Source organism: Rhinolophus ferrumequinum, chromosome 5 (genome assembly GCF_004115265.2).
Source record: "Rhinolophus ferrumequinum isolate MPI-CBG mRhiFer1 chromosome 5, mRhiFer1_v1.p, whole genome shotgun sequence".
Classification (NCBI taxonomy): Eukaryota; Metazoa; Chordata; class Mammalia; order Chiroptera; family Rhinolophidae; genus Rhinolophus; species Rhinolophus ferrumequinum.
In genome coordinates, this window is record NC_046288.1 from 84,115,416 (window position 1) to 84,128,735 (window position 13,320).

Here is a 13,320-nt window from a genome sequence, read left to right on the forward strand (position 1 = left end):
ATGAGCACTCTGACACCTTGTCTTCTTTTCTGTTTCATGTTTTCCCACTGCTGGGCCCACCAAACTGATTTCAGGACTTCCTAATAGGTCACACGGTATGGTTTAAAATCTTCCTTGGGTATACTCACTGCAGCCCCCTTAAGCTTGACGACCCGAATTTATGACCAGGCTGGTTGGAGTCCCAGGCCTGAATGCTTTCCTGTCTTCATTCCAGAGGGAAGAAACCTGGGCTGGGCCTGTACGGGGCTGAGATGAGACATCAACGACTCTTAGGGTCACAGGTGGTTGGAACACCCACATGCAGAATGAGGATGAAACCACATCGCTAAGCTGCTAGGAGCCCTGGCTCTGGAGCCAGGCTGGGTGTCTAGACACTGCCACTTATTAGATAAGTTACTTTGCCTCTAGGATGCTCAGTTTCTCCATCTGCAAAATGGGGCTGATAGCAGGACCTCCCTCGGTTGTTGGAGGATTAAGTGGGTTCACAGACCAGGGCCTGGCACCTGGGGAGTTCCGTAAATGTTAGCCAGGACGACAGTCAGGGCAGGCTTCACAGGTGTGGGGCCTCTGAAGTCGCACAGAGCCCCTCTCCCAGAGGGCCTTGCACTCAGCTCAATGCTCCGCTGTCACCATTTTGAAAGTCTCAGTAATTTTGTCTTTGAACTTGATGTCTGATGGGACAATAGAGCATGCCTGCGAGCACAGATGACACACGCACATATAGCCTGGGATGCCAGTGGTAATGGGGGCAGCAGAAAACGACCCTGGGAGGCAGGAGGGGCTCTGCGTGGGACCAGTGCTTGGACCACAGTGAGACAGCCACTGGCTCTTCAGCCCCAGGAACCTGTCTCTGCCGAACCTGCTTCTGTATGAAGTCCCAGGTCTGAGTGCCAGGACAGGCACTGCCAGGGTTCAGGCAGGAACGTTGTCAGTGAGTTATTAGGTTGGTGCAAAAGTGATTGCAGGGCTTTGTGGTTTTTTTGCAATTATTTTTAACCTTTTAAACCGCAATTACTTTTGCACCAACCTAGTATTGCAGAATGGAAGTGTACACATGGTCATTGCAATAAAGCATACCAGGTGTTATCAGAACTCTTCAACAAGTTCAGAATCCTTGGTTTTGAAAACTATTGCAAATATCTAAAGGCTCAGAAATACAAATTAAATGTAAAGACGGTCATATCTGATGGAAAAGAACACTATTGTCATATGAAGCTTTGATCAACCAATTATTAAGGAGGAAGGCAATTTAAAAAGTTAAATTCCCCTTGTAATTCAACCACCTAGAGTGATGGACGGCACAAACAGCTGATTGAACTACGCGCAAATCATGATGCCACTTTTGATTTCTTGTGTGATCTCCACAAGTTTATAAGACAGACACTAAACAAATTCAGACATTAAAATTAAAATGCCACTATGTAAATTTATATTTTAAACGAAATTCAGACTTACATGATGCTGTTTTGTAAGAAGAGTTAAATCTTTTTAGAAAAAAAATAATTCTGCAAGAATATCAGCTCAACATACTAAAATTTGTATTTCAAAATATCAGAAATTTATCCCAATGATATCATGGCCTACAGAATACTCTGCAAAGCTCCAGTGTATCAACAGAAAGCTCCTTCTCACAATGAAACATTATCCAAAATGATTTGCCATTTTTATTTGCCAAGGGCAACTGATGTCACTTTCCAGTATATCGATTGAAAATGCGTGGCTACAAGTGTAAATTTTGATGACCTAAATAAATGAATTTGCAGAAAAGCAAGCCAGCAAAATCTTATAACCAAACTGTCACATTAATAAGATATAATTTGTTATATTAGATAAATTATGACACCAACAATGTTATTTTTACAATTTGTAAGTTTATGTTGTTGCTCATATGTCACTGATATCCCTATTATAGTGTGTCGTGGTAAAATATTCTGAAGGGAAAAGCTAATACTTTTAACTGTAATTTTACCCTGCTTTTGGAACAAGGGACCCCCCCATTTTTATTTTCCACTGAGCCTCACAAATTACGTAGCCACGTGATGGTAATGCAAGTGAACATCTGTATAAACTGTTGTGTGCTGTCCATGATTCTAACAGGTTGCTGTGGATGTGGGAGGTGCTGGCTTTTCAAGGTCCTAGGCCTCACCAGCCAGCTCTATGTCCTGGGGGAGTCACAACTCCGCCCTCTCTCTGAGGTCGGGGTAGTGAAATAACACGGGGAAGCTCCTCCCGCAGGCACCTGCTCAGAGGCAGGTGAATCCAAGTACTGCACGGTCTTCCTTCTCCAGTGTGCTCTAAGCACCAGCAGCACAGATGGCACCTGGGAGCTTGTCACCAAGGGGAAACTAAAACTCACCCCAGACCTACTGAAGCAGACTCTGCACTTTCATAATGTTCCAGGAGGATGTATAGGCTTGTGAGAGTCTAAGAGCACGGAAGTAGGTACACTGCTTGGGGAAACGTGGTCCTTCATCCCTTTAATTGCATCCTCAATATTGCTATTAAACGTGTGTCCACTAGAGGTCATCAGAGCCAAGTGATTATTTGATTTGACAACTGGGCACTTAAAAATGGGGAAGTCAAGAACAGGGCTGGGAGTTACCTCAAAAAGTCATCCTAGGACTGGGGTGCTGAGTTCTTGCACTGCTCCCTCTGCCACTGGGAGACCTCAGGCAAGTCACTTTTCCTTTCTCGTCCCAAATGTCTCTGTCCGTAAAGTGTAAGCAATTGGACCACGAGATTCCCAGGGTCCCTTTCAGTCTCAATTTAAGCTTGGATGGAGCAGATCCCTTCCTGTTGCAGTTTTCTGTCCCGTATCCCCAGACTTGCCAAGGAAATAGACTCAATCTCCAGGCTCCTGTCTCTACAGGTAAGACGTTCTCCTCTTCCCGACTGTTAAGGCCTTGGGAGACCGGGGACTGGGTCTTGGAACTCAGGCTGTCGGCCTGGAACGTTAAGGTGCCTGGCATCTAGAAGCAATGGCACATTCGTCTGTGTGCCAGATAGAGTGGGTTCTGAGCATGGGTAGAGAGGGGTAAAGATGGAGGGATAGAGCTGGACCAACCCAACCATTTCACAGGTGGGGAAGCCGAGGGCCAAGGAAGGATGTGACGGTATCCGGGTCCCTATAGCACAGAGTCAGTGTGGAGTTGGGACTAGAACTCAAGCCTCCAAGGGCCGAGGGCAGCCGTCTAAATGCAAAGCCTTTCTTCCCGCCGAGGTGGGTGGATCCTCGTTGCCTGGGTCTCTGGGGGACCTAGCGCTTTCTGATTTGTTGCCCAGAGTGGAGCTCGGAGCCTGGCCAGCAGAGCAGGAGGGGCCTGCAGGCGCTGCTCGGATCCTAACGCTTCAGGATTTCTGACAGGATGACAAGAGCAGGGGGTGTCTCTGCCCACAGCTGGGTCTCATTCAGTTCTCCGCTGGGCGCCAGAGACATTAATGGAGACCCTCGAGCCGGTGGGCCACAGTGGTGGGCTGTCAGCCCAGAGCACAGCTCTGACCACCTTGCTCAAAAGCCCCTGGTGGCTCCCCATTGCAGAAACCATCACGCTCCTCAGCCTGGCATGAATGGCCCTCAGAATAGGGACTCAACCGCCTTGGTAAATCACAGCCAACCATCCTGCCAAACGGGCCCATTTGTTGGGTGGGCCCATAAGCCCACGCCAGCCTGCCCACCTGCCTTATTTCCCCTCTATTTATAGAGCACCTACCAGGTGCCAGGCATTGCTCTCAGCAATGGGGAGGCAGCAGAAAGTAAACAGACAAGACCCCGCCCCCCTCAAGCTCCTGGGCAATGAGAGACAGGCAAACAAGAAATCCACCACCAACCTATAGCATTGAGCAGGGAAGGAAGCAAGAGGCAAAGGATGGCAGGGCTGCAATGTCCCCTAAGTGGCCAGGGAAGCCTCAATGAGAAGGTGGCATAGGCATCCAGACCATCATCCGGGCAGAGCGAACAGCAAGTGCAAAAGCCCTGAGGCAGAAGTGGGCTTAGTGTTTTCCAGAACCAGCAAGGCCAGGCGAGTGAGCACAAGGAAAGGGGTGGGAGATGGCACCAAAGGGTGACATGACCAGACACGACAGGCCTCAGGGGCTTTGGAGGGACTTTGGTTTCTATACTGAGAGAGACGGAGCCCCTGGAGGGTTCTGTCCAAGCAGTGGCAAGACCTGGCATCACTCTGGCTGCCCCATGAGCTTAGACAGTGGTGGTGGGATGAGCTTGATACCCTCACAGAATGGAAAGGAGGCCAGTGTGGCTGAGCCGAAGGCGGGGCAGCGGGTGGGTGGGGCATGAGTTCAGGAGGGCAGCATCACGTGGGGAAGCGTGGGAACGAGCGAGCATTTCCTTCTCCGCGCACCGGGAAGACTTTGTGGGGTTTCAAGCAGGAGAGTAACATGATAGGATTTACATCATTTTGACAACTGTGTGGACGATTTGAAAACAGTCATTCATCCATTCATTCATTCACTCATTCATTCAATGAGTAAACATACAAATGACCCCCAGAGCCATGGGTAGCATTGCACATGGGAAGAAATGCCAAGCAAGTGGCCTGGGGTACCCGACAGAGTCAGAGACTCCCACTCTAAGGTGCCCTTCAAGCAGAGACCTGAGGAGCCATGAGAGAGGCCAGGGGAGGGGTGCTCCAGGCAGAGGGCACAGCAAGTGCAAAGGCTGGGTGACGTGCCCCTGCCCCCACACGACACCCCTTCTCCAGGCTGGATGTGATGGTTCCTGCAACTATTTCTCACAATAACTTTCGTTTCGTGATAAATTCCTGGGAATGAAGCTGTCAGCTTGGTATCAGGGATCTCACTTCCACAGGCCTCTACCAGCCGATACAGATTATAATTACAAGGCTTTATAAGCACTTTATAATTTGCAAAGCCCTTCAGCAGTTCAGTTCAACACACCTTCCCTTGACGGAGGTGGGGGAGAAGGCAGACGTGCAAACAGATCTTAATTCAACTGCAGAGAGGTCAAATCCATCCGATCACGGCTGTGCAGGCTCCAAAGGGAGGCAAGTGTGAGACACGCACCCAGGACATCCCATCCATGTCCCATCATCACTGAACGACGACAGCCATGCCAACCGGGGAGGGAGAGGTCTTTGCAGACCACAGAATCTGCAGGCTGGTAAAGAGCTGGCCCTTGGGTGTGGCCTGAGGCACAGAGTCCCCAGCCAGGAGGGAGAGACAAGATTTGGTCCCCTGGCTCGACAGCCTTGAGCAAGCCTCCTAACATGCCTGAGACTTGGCTGCTAAATAGGGATGTCATGTGCTTCTCATGAGAGACCCAAGAGGGAGGGTGGTCGACAGAGCGTCAGGCTGCTGGGTGTGTGCCCTGCTTCTACCATCTAGGACCTGTGTGACCCTGGACAGGTTACTTGAGGGCTCATAAACTGTGGGGAATAATGGCACCCGCCTCGCGTGGTTGAGAAGATCAAATGAGATACTAATACACAGCAGGCGCTGAGTTAGAAAAGCTCGGGCTCCCTCCGGTCTTCCCCTCCTCTGCACCTCCTTTACTCTCACACGGCACACTCAGTCCTTCTGACACCAGGTGTGTGGGAGTTTCCCCACACCAAGCGATGCTCGATGACTCCAGCTGGGTGGCCAACAATTTACCTCAAGTCTGACACCATCTACCTAGAGACAGCGTCACATCCCACAGGTTAAGGGGTCAGTCCCACGAGGCTGCCCCCCCAGGACATCCTGATCACAAGTACTAGGTCCCCAGGTGCCCCCCAACTTCTGTCCGACGGGGCTACAAATCGGAGGTTCCCATGGCTCCCTCCTCAGGTTCAAATAATTTGCTGGAATAGCTCACAGAACTCAGGGAAATACTCACATTTACCAGTTTATTAAAGGATACGATGAAGAATGTAGGTAACAGCCAGGTAAAGCAATGCATAGAGTGAGCTCTGGGAGGGTCCCGAGTGCAGGAGCCTCTGCCCCGTGGAGTTGGGCTGCACCCCCTCCCAGTGTGCATGTGTTTGTCCACCGGGAAGCTCTCCAAACCCCACACTATTGGGATTCGACTTTTGGGAGACTTCCTCACAGAGGCACAACCGATTGTTAACTCCATTTCCAGCCCCTCTGCCCTCTCTGGAGGACGGGCTGGGATGGGACTGAAAATTGCAAGCTTCTAACCATGGTCTCATCTTTCTGGTGACCAGCCCCATCCAGGAATTACCTAGAGTCATCTCACTAGAACAAAAGATGCTCCTAGTGCCCTTATCACTTAGGAATTGACAAGGGTTTCAGGAGCTCTGTGCCAGGAACCTGGGGCAGAGAGGGGTGTGTGTGTCTGTGTGTGTGTGTGTGTGTGGTATTTTTTTCCCCTATGATCTCATAGGTTTTCAGTAAGTGCTAATTCTAACCATCCTGGCTTAGAGATAAGGAAGAGAGGTGAAGTTCCTAGATGTCACTCAAGTGGTTTTCCATTATATTTGGCTGTTCATGATGGTGATGATAGTGATGATGGTGGTGGTGGTGGTGGTGACGATGGTGATTTGGTGGTGGTGGTGGTGGTGATGGTGGTGCTGGTGGTGATAGCAAAAGGGTTACTATGTGCTGAAGAAGTGATTTCTTCAGCACTGGAATGCATTGTTGCCTGGGGTGCCTGGAGTTCTCAGGGCCAGTAAGTCCAGCATGAGGAGCCTCCAGTCTGCACTCCAGTCTGCACAATGATTTTTCCTGCGTGTGCTGTACGTGACAGAGGTTGCAAAGCCCTATTTAATTTGATGCTGTTCACTTCTATTCATTGCTTAGTAACATCGACTCCTGTTTCTTCTTTTTTTCACTAAAGACGAAATCTTCCCACTTGCCCTTTTCATTCAGTTAAGCAGACTCTTTAAAAAGCTTCTAGACACTCAGGGAAGGAGGAAATCAGAGCCATGATCCCAGCAATGTGCCTTCTCAGAGGACCATGTGATGAGGAAAGAGCCCTGGCCAAGAGCTGAGGACCGAGTTTGAGTTCTGACCTCGCACTACCTCACCTGTGGCCTTGGGCTGGTCACTTAACTTCCTGGGAGCTCCCAGGCTGTGGTCAATGAAAACTGCACATTCTTCATCACCCATCATGTAAAATCCGGCTGGTTCCCCTGTGATTCATTTTGAACAATAGCCTGTGAACATATTGTGGAAATAAATCCGAACTCCTGCCGCTGGGCCTTAAGAGATATGCAGCATTGGCTTTGCCCCCCTGGGAACCCTCCCTCATGGAAGCCAGCTGTCATGGAAGAAGGTTGACTGGCCTAGACCGCCACGCCAGGGGGATGCCGAAGCAGCCATGTGGAGAGACAGAGGCTATGTGGAGAAGCCCGACGTCCACTTCACGTGTGTGAAGCTTTCCTGGACCCTTCAGCTCTCCTTAGCCACCAGCTAAATGCCACCAAATGGAATCACCCCAGCTGATGCCACATGGAGCAAAAGAGCCACCTAGCTGATTCCTGTCCAGAGTCCTGGTCCAGAACCAAGAGCAGGTAAGTTTTGAGCTGCTGAGTGTGTGTGTACTTCCTCACTTAGCAATAGAGAACAGATTCTCACGAAATATGCCTCCTCCTCCCCAGGGGACCACTTTGGGACAACGGGTGTGGGGGAGGAGCTGCTATTCCTTTGCCTGTTGGGAAATCTCCAAACTCTTTCCAGGTCCTTCACCACCCAGCCCTCTCCAGCCATAAGGGCAGCTACTCCCCCCACGTTAGCTCTCATCACCCCAAACTTCTTACTGGCCCCACCCTGCTATCACCTCTCCTTGCCTTTACATCCATTCTGCCTTCTTCCATGAAGGCCTTTTCCTCCTCTTCCCAGAGCAGAACTCTTCCTTCTTTAGGACCTAGCTCAGATGTTAGCCCTTCCCCAGCTGCCCCCAAGCCACCTCTGACTCCACAGGCCTTCATGGAGATGTCTGGGCCCTATTCTGAAAATAACTGTGCTGCTCTTGGTGTAGCTCGTGCTGGGCCCAGCGTCTCTCCTGGTGGAAGCTACATGCTGACATCAAGCCAAACCATCATCCCTGGGCTCAGGGACCAAGGACGATGCACACTGAGGACGGCAGCTCGTGGGCCCTGTGTCGGGGCAGGATAAAGGCAAGCCGAATTGAGAACAGCCACCGATACTGTATTTTCTCCAGGAAAAAGTTCCAGTTCAACAAATTCATGCAGCATATCGTGTCCCATACAGAAGCAGTCCCAAAGCAGGGCCAGCAGGCACCCAGGCTCCTTCTCCTTCTCGTGCCAGAAGGTTCATTGGCATTTCACAAAGCAAGTCACAACGAGCGTCTGACAGCTTCCATCGCATCGAACAATTTATGGATAACAATTATCTGTGATCACAGTAAGCTTCCTGAGTACTCCATATTTCTGACAATTGTCAAAAACAATCTCTCTTTTGCTAACCTGTCCAAATTGCTCCCACAAATATCAAAAGTGCTTTGCTTCCCCCCAGCTTTCTCTGCCAGTTTGCATGTCAACACGTAGCTATGTTATTCTGATCACTGCTGCTAAGCCAAGCAGGCGTCTGGAAAGTTTGGGGGAGGTTTTGAACTGGGTGATTTTCAGCTCCTTGTGACACTTCCTAAGTGCTGTATACCTGAGCTTTCTTCTATTGTTTCCCTCTAAAGTGTACAAGAAGTTCCCTCTCCCACCACCTCTGGGTTTTGTCAGGAAGTCAGGATTGAAAGCACATTACTTCAGAAGGGAGGGAGGAAAGGCCGCACCCCCACCCACCACCTGAAGGCACAGGAGATTTGAGGAGCCCTGGGGGTGTTTGTGTAAAAGAGGACTTCAGTGTCACAATTCTTTTCAGAGCCACCTGAATCCCCAGCTCGGTAAGCTGGTTGGGTTTTAGACATGGGTCTGTGGGTGGTGTGGCATAGCAGCAGGGACCAAGAACAGTCCGATGAAAGCGGTGTCACAGCATGACCCCGGGCACATCCTTAACCTCTCAGAGCCGCTGACGCCCCACCTGTAACTTGGGGATAACGTGCCTCCCAGAGTCGTTGTGGGGATCTAATGAGCCACCAAGGGTAGTGACCGTTCAGTAAACAGTGGAGGTGGTTGCTGGTGTGATGGAGGGAACCAGCATCCACTAGTCCCACTGTGCGCTGGCACTGTGCTGGCCTCCTCCCCATCCGCAGCTCACAGACCTGCCCAACCACCCATAGGGGACAGGGCTATGCTGCGGTGACCCTCAGAGAGTCCCTGAGCCGCCTCAGCCAGACTTCCCTGACGGCCCCCAGCCATGCTCAGGTATCGGGTGTGAGGTCAGCACCTCCTCGGTGCTTCAGCAGGTGATGAGGAAATAAACGGTGGTCCAGCCACACAGTAGAAAGTCACGGCACGAACGCGAGATGAGCTAGCAAGGCGTGGAAAGACCTGGAGGAATAGATGGAGCACAAGGGATGTTTAGGGCAGTGACACGACTCTGTGGGATGCGTGTCATTACACACTTGTCCAAACCCACAGAATGCACACCGAGAGTGAACCCTCGTGTAAACTATGGACTCTGGCTGATAACGATGTGTCCATGGAGGTTCATTAATTGTAGCAAGTGTACCATCTGGGGGGGGGGGTGTTGGTAGTGGGAAGGGGGGCAGGGGGGACGTGGGAAATTGGGGGGCAGGGGGTACGTGGGAAATCTCTGTACTTTCTGCTCAGTTTTGCTGTGAACCAAAAATTGCTCTAGGAAATAAAGTCTATTAAAATAAGAAAAAGGAGGAGGAAGAAGAGGAGAGGGAGGAGGAGAGGAGAAAAAAGTGAAGTCAGCACTTCCTCCAGGGAGCCTTCCCCGACTACAGAAGCCAGTGGCAATTTCTCCCCCTGCCAGGAACCTGCAGGCTGGCATGGCTTCTCCATGGTTATGCCATTCCTGCTCCCTACCAGGTGGCTGGTGTTTCCAGCCTCTGAACCAAATTAGCCATTAGCCCCTCCAGGGCAAGGATGGGTGTTTCCATCTCTTGCCGTGGTACCTAGGGAGGCCAGTGAGGGAGAGCACAGTAGGTGTTTTAGTGAACATTTTTCCTGCACCCTGTTGATGACTGACATTTATAAGATAGACATGGCATCAAATGACAGATATGCAGTGTTGAACAATGGACATGCTCAGCAAATGTCACTGTGTCCAGCCCTGGTGACACAGAACCCTGTGGCCTGTTGGCCAAGCCATCAGTGGCTCCTGTTGCAACTTGGCTGGGCTAAGGGTCTCCAGATAGCTGGTAAAGCATTACTTCTGAGTGTGTGAGGGTGTCTCCAAGAGAGATTAGCATTTGAGTCAGGACTGAGTAGTCGGGATGGCTCTCCCCAAAGTGGAGACATCATCCAGTCCCTGCAGGGCTGAATAGAACCAAAAAGCCAGAAGGCAAGTGTGTTCTTTGCTTGAACTGGGGGATCCATCCCCTCCCGCCCTTGGACGTCGGTGCCCCTGGGTCTCGGGCCTTCGCACTAGGACCGGGCTGCATCACCAGCTGTCCTGTGCCTCCAGCTGACAGATGGCAGATCATGGCCTTCTCGGTCTCCATGATTATATCAGCCTCTTCCTCACAATCAGTCTCATTCTGTAGCTCTCCCAATGTCCCATTGGTTATGTTTCTCTGGAGAACCCCCACTAATGACAAGTGACTAGTGTCAGTGGGTGGTTGGGGACACGGGGGAGGTCAGAACAGTGGCTGTCCCCTGTGTGGGCATTTGTCCTTCTGCCTCAGAGTCACCTTCACACCCTCAATGTTCTCTTTCCCCATAAGAAACTTCCAGATATACTTGGTGACTCATCGCAAGACCCTGAAGTAGCATTAATTTTGTGCCTTCAGAGATGCGTACGTGACCACTCAGCCTCATGGAGGGGCTCAGAGCTCCTCAGCAGGAATGCAGTGTGTGTGGGTGCACATGTGGGGGTGTGGAGATACAGGCGGGCTTGGGTGAGTGGAGCAGAGATGCCGCTGATGTGGCACCCAGCCCTGGTGACACAGAGCCGTGTGACCGCACCGAGGCCTCCGTTAGAACTCCAGCCACTTCTGTTGCAATTCCAAGAAGATGGCAGAGTGGGCTGTGAGCTCAGGTTTATGAAGGAACACAGGAAAGGAGGGGGGAGCCACTGGCAGAGGGCGGGGGAGGAAGATAGAAGGAGCATGAGTAAACCGGTATGTATTAATGTATTCATCCCCGTTAATGTATTAAAAGTAAATGGAAACGATGGCCTCCAGCCACCACCCCAGGATTTTCCTTTCTCACGCTCCCACCCGCAGGCACTAAAGCAGAACCTTGCACTTCCTCCTTCTCCCTTCAACCAGATGTGATCTTAGAATGTTCTGACTTGTCCACTCAACTCCTGGGTTTGCTAAGATGGATTCTGTTTTTTTACTTCCAGGTGAATACAGGTTCCCCGTACAGTACGTGGTGTATATTTCAAGAATCCTTACTTAGCAATTACTGTACAAAATCCCAGGCGTATTTAGATTAAACCACGTATTTTGCAAGGGTCACTTCTCACCACCATTTCCTGTGCTCCACATCTGCTCTATCTCGAGATCTCCACTGTGATTGAACTATCTTGGTGAGACTGGAACTTCCGTGGGTGAAAGGGAACGAGGCCGGGGCCCTTTCTGCATCTTGCCATGTCAATATGTTCTTTCTTTTGCTCTGATACATGAGTTCCATCGTAGTGGGGAAAGGCCCTTTGATCAGATTGTCAGAGTCCCTGGACGTGGTTGCAAAGGCTCCTAGAAATCTGGTTCCTCTCTGATTCCTGCCTTTATACGTGACTGGTTCTTTCTGGAACTCTGCAAGCCTCTCCTTATCCTTGGAGTCGGAGACTTCACAGGATAGTTTCAGGTCACAGGTATTTTCTTCTAGTATTTCTTTTATTTCTGTTCCCCTCCAGGTCCTTTGGAGCTCTGCACTCTGTGCCTCCTGGAACTGTCCTGCAAGCCTCGCATTTTCTTCCTGACGATTTTCGTGGATTTTTTCCTCCACGTTATCTTCCAGTTTTGTCATTTTCCTTGCCTGACAGTTCTTCTTCTGAATTTGCTCAGGACTTTTAAAAATTTTTAGTTCTGTGGAGTGTGTTAAATGTGTCTACGATCTGACTGAGGCTCCTGAAGCAGTCTCGTACATTTTTATTAAAGTTCATTTTTCTCTTTCCTTAGCCCTCCCCAGGAGAAATTGTTCAATCTGTCCGCTTCCCTCTGCTTATTGAGTACCCTGAAAAGGTTTGGGGAGCATCGTGGCCTCTCTGTCATGTGTGTTTAGGCTGTAAAGACAAGGCCATCGTGGTCTCCTGGGCTAAATGCTGCAGGAGGAGATTTCTCTGCTTGTAGCCTCACAGATGTGAGGACGGTGGCTGGTTCCCAGGGATGGTCTGTCGCAGAAGCCATTCAGGTAGGCCCAGTCCTCCAAGTTGAAGGAGGATGGGCCATAATGGTGGGCAGGTTGGAAATACAAGAAACTCATCTAGTTGGTTTTCAAAGAGCCTCTAAGTTCCCAATAGACAAATGAGAGAGCAGATGCTTCTCAAAAATAACAAACAGGAAATGTACAACCTCATTAGTGACCATGGAAATGAAAATTACAATAGCAGAAAGATGATTTTTCAGTTATATTAGAAAAGGGTTTTTTGTTTTTTTGTTTGTTTTGTTTTGTTTTTTAAGGTAATTCCCCATACCCCTCAGAGGTGAACTGGAAACAACTTGGAGAACCTTGCTTTGGCAAAATGTATCTTTAGATCTGAAAAAGCCTGTCAGGATCCAATGCTTCCATTTCTAGGACTTGACCTCACAAGTACACGTTTAGATCGTGGTGACTTTGTCCTGATGAAATAGTCACACATGTACACAATACACACACAGTGTAATCACAGCGACTTTTGGAAACCCTTTCTTAAATATGCAGAAACCCCAAAAAGTGAACAGTAATAGTCTTTGAGTAATTTTTTCTTGTTTCTACTTTTTGTAATTATCCAAATTTTCTGTAATGAGTATAAGGTTTGGAAAGAATTCTGTGTGACTTTGTGCAAATAACTGTCTATGTCTGAACTTCAATTTTCTCATCAATAAAAATGAGCCAAGGCCACCTGCCTCACTGGGTTGTTCGGGGTGAAATGAAAACCCTCGATGTGTGGGAGCCCCCCACACTGAACCTGGGACAGGGCAGCATGCTGGTCAGTACTGGTTTCCTTCCTTCCTCTGTGAGCCTCACCGTGTTAGATAAGAAGATAGGAGGGGGTGAGGTGGAGAATTAAATGAGGTGATTAATGTAAACTGTGCAGCTTTGATTAAAGTCCCGGGGTCATGTGTTCAGTGGATGGAACTCATCTCCAAAATCA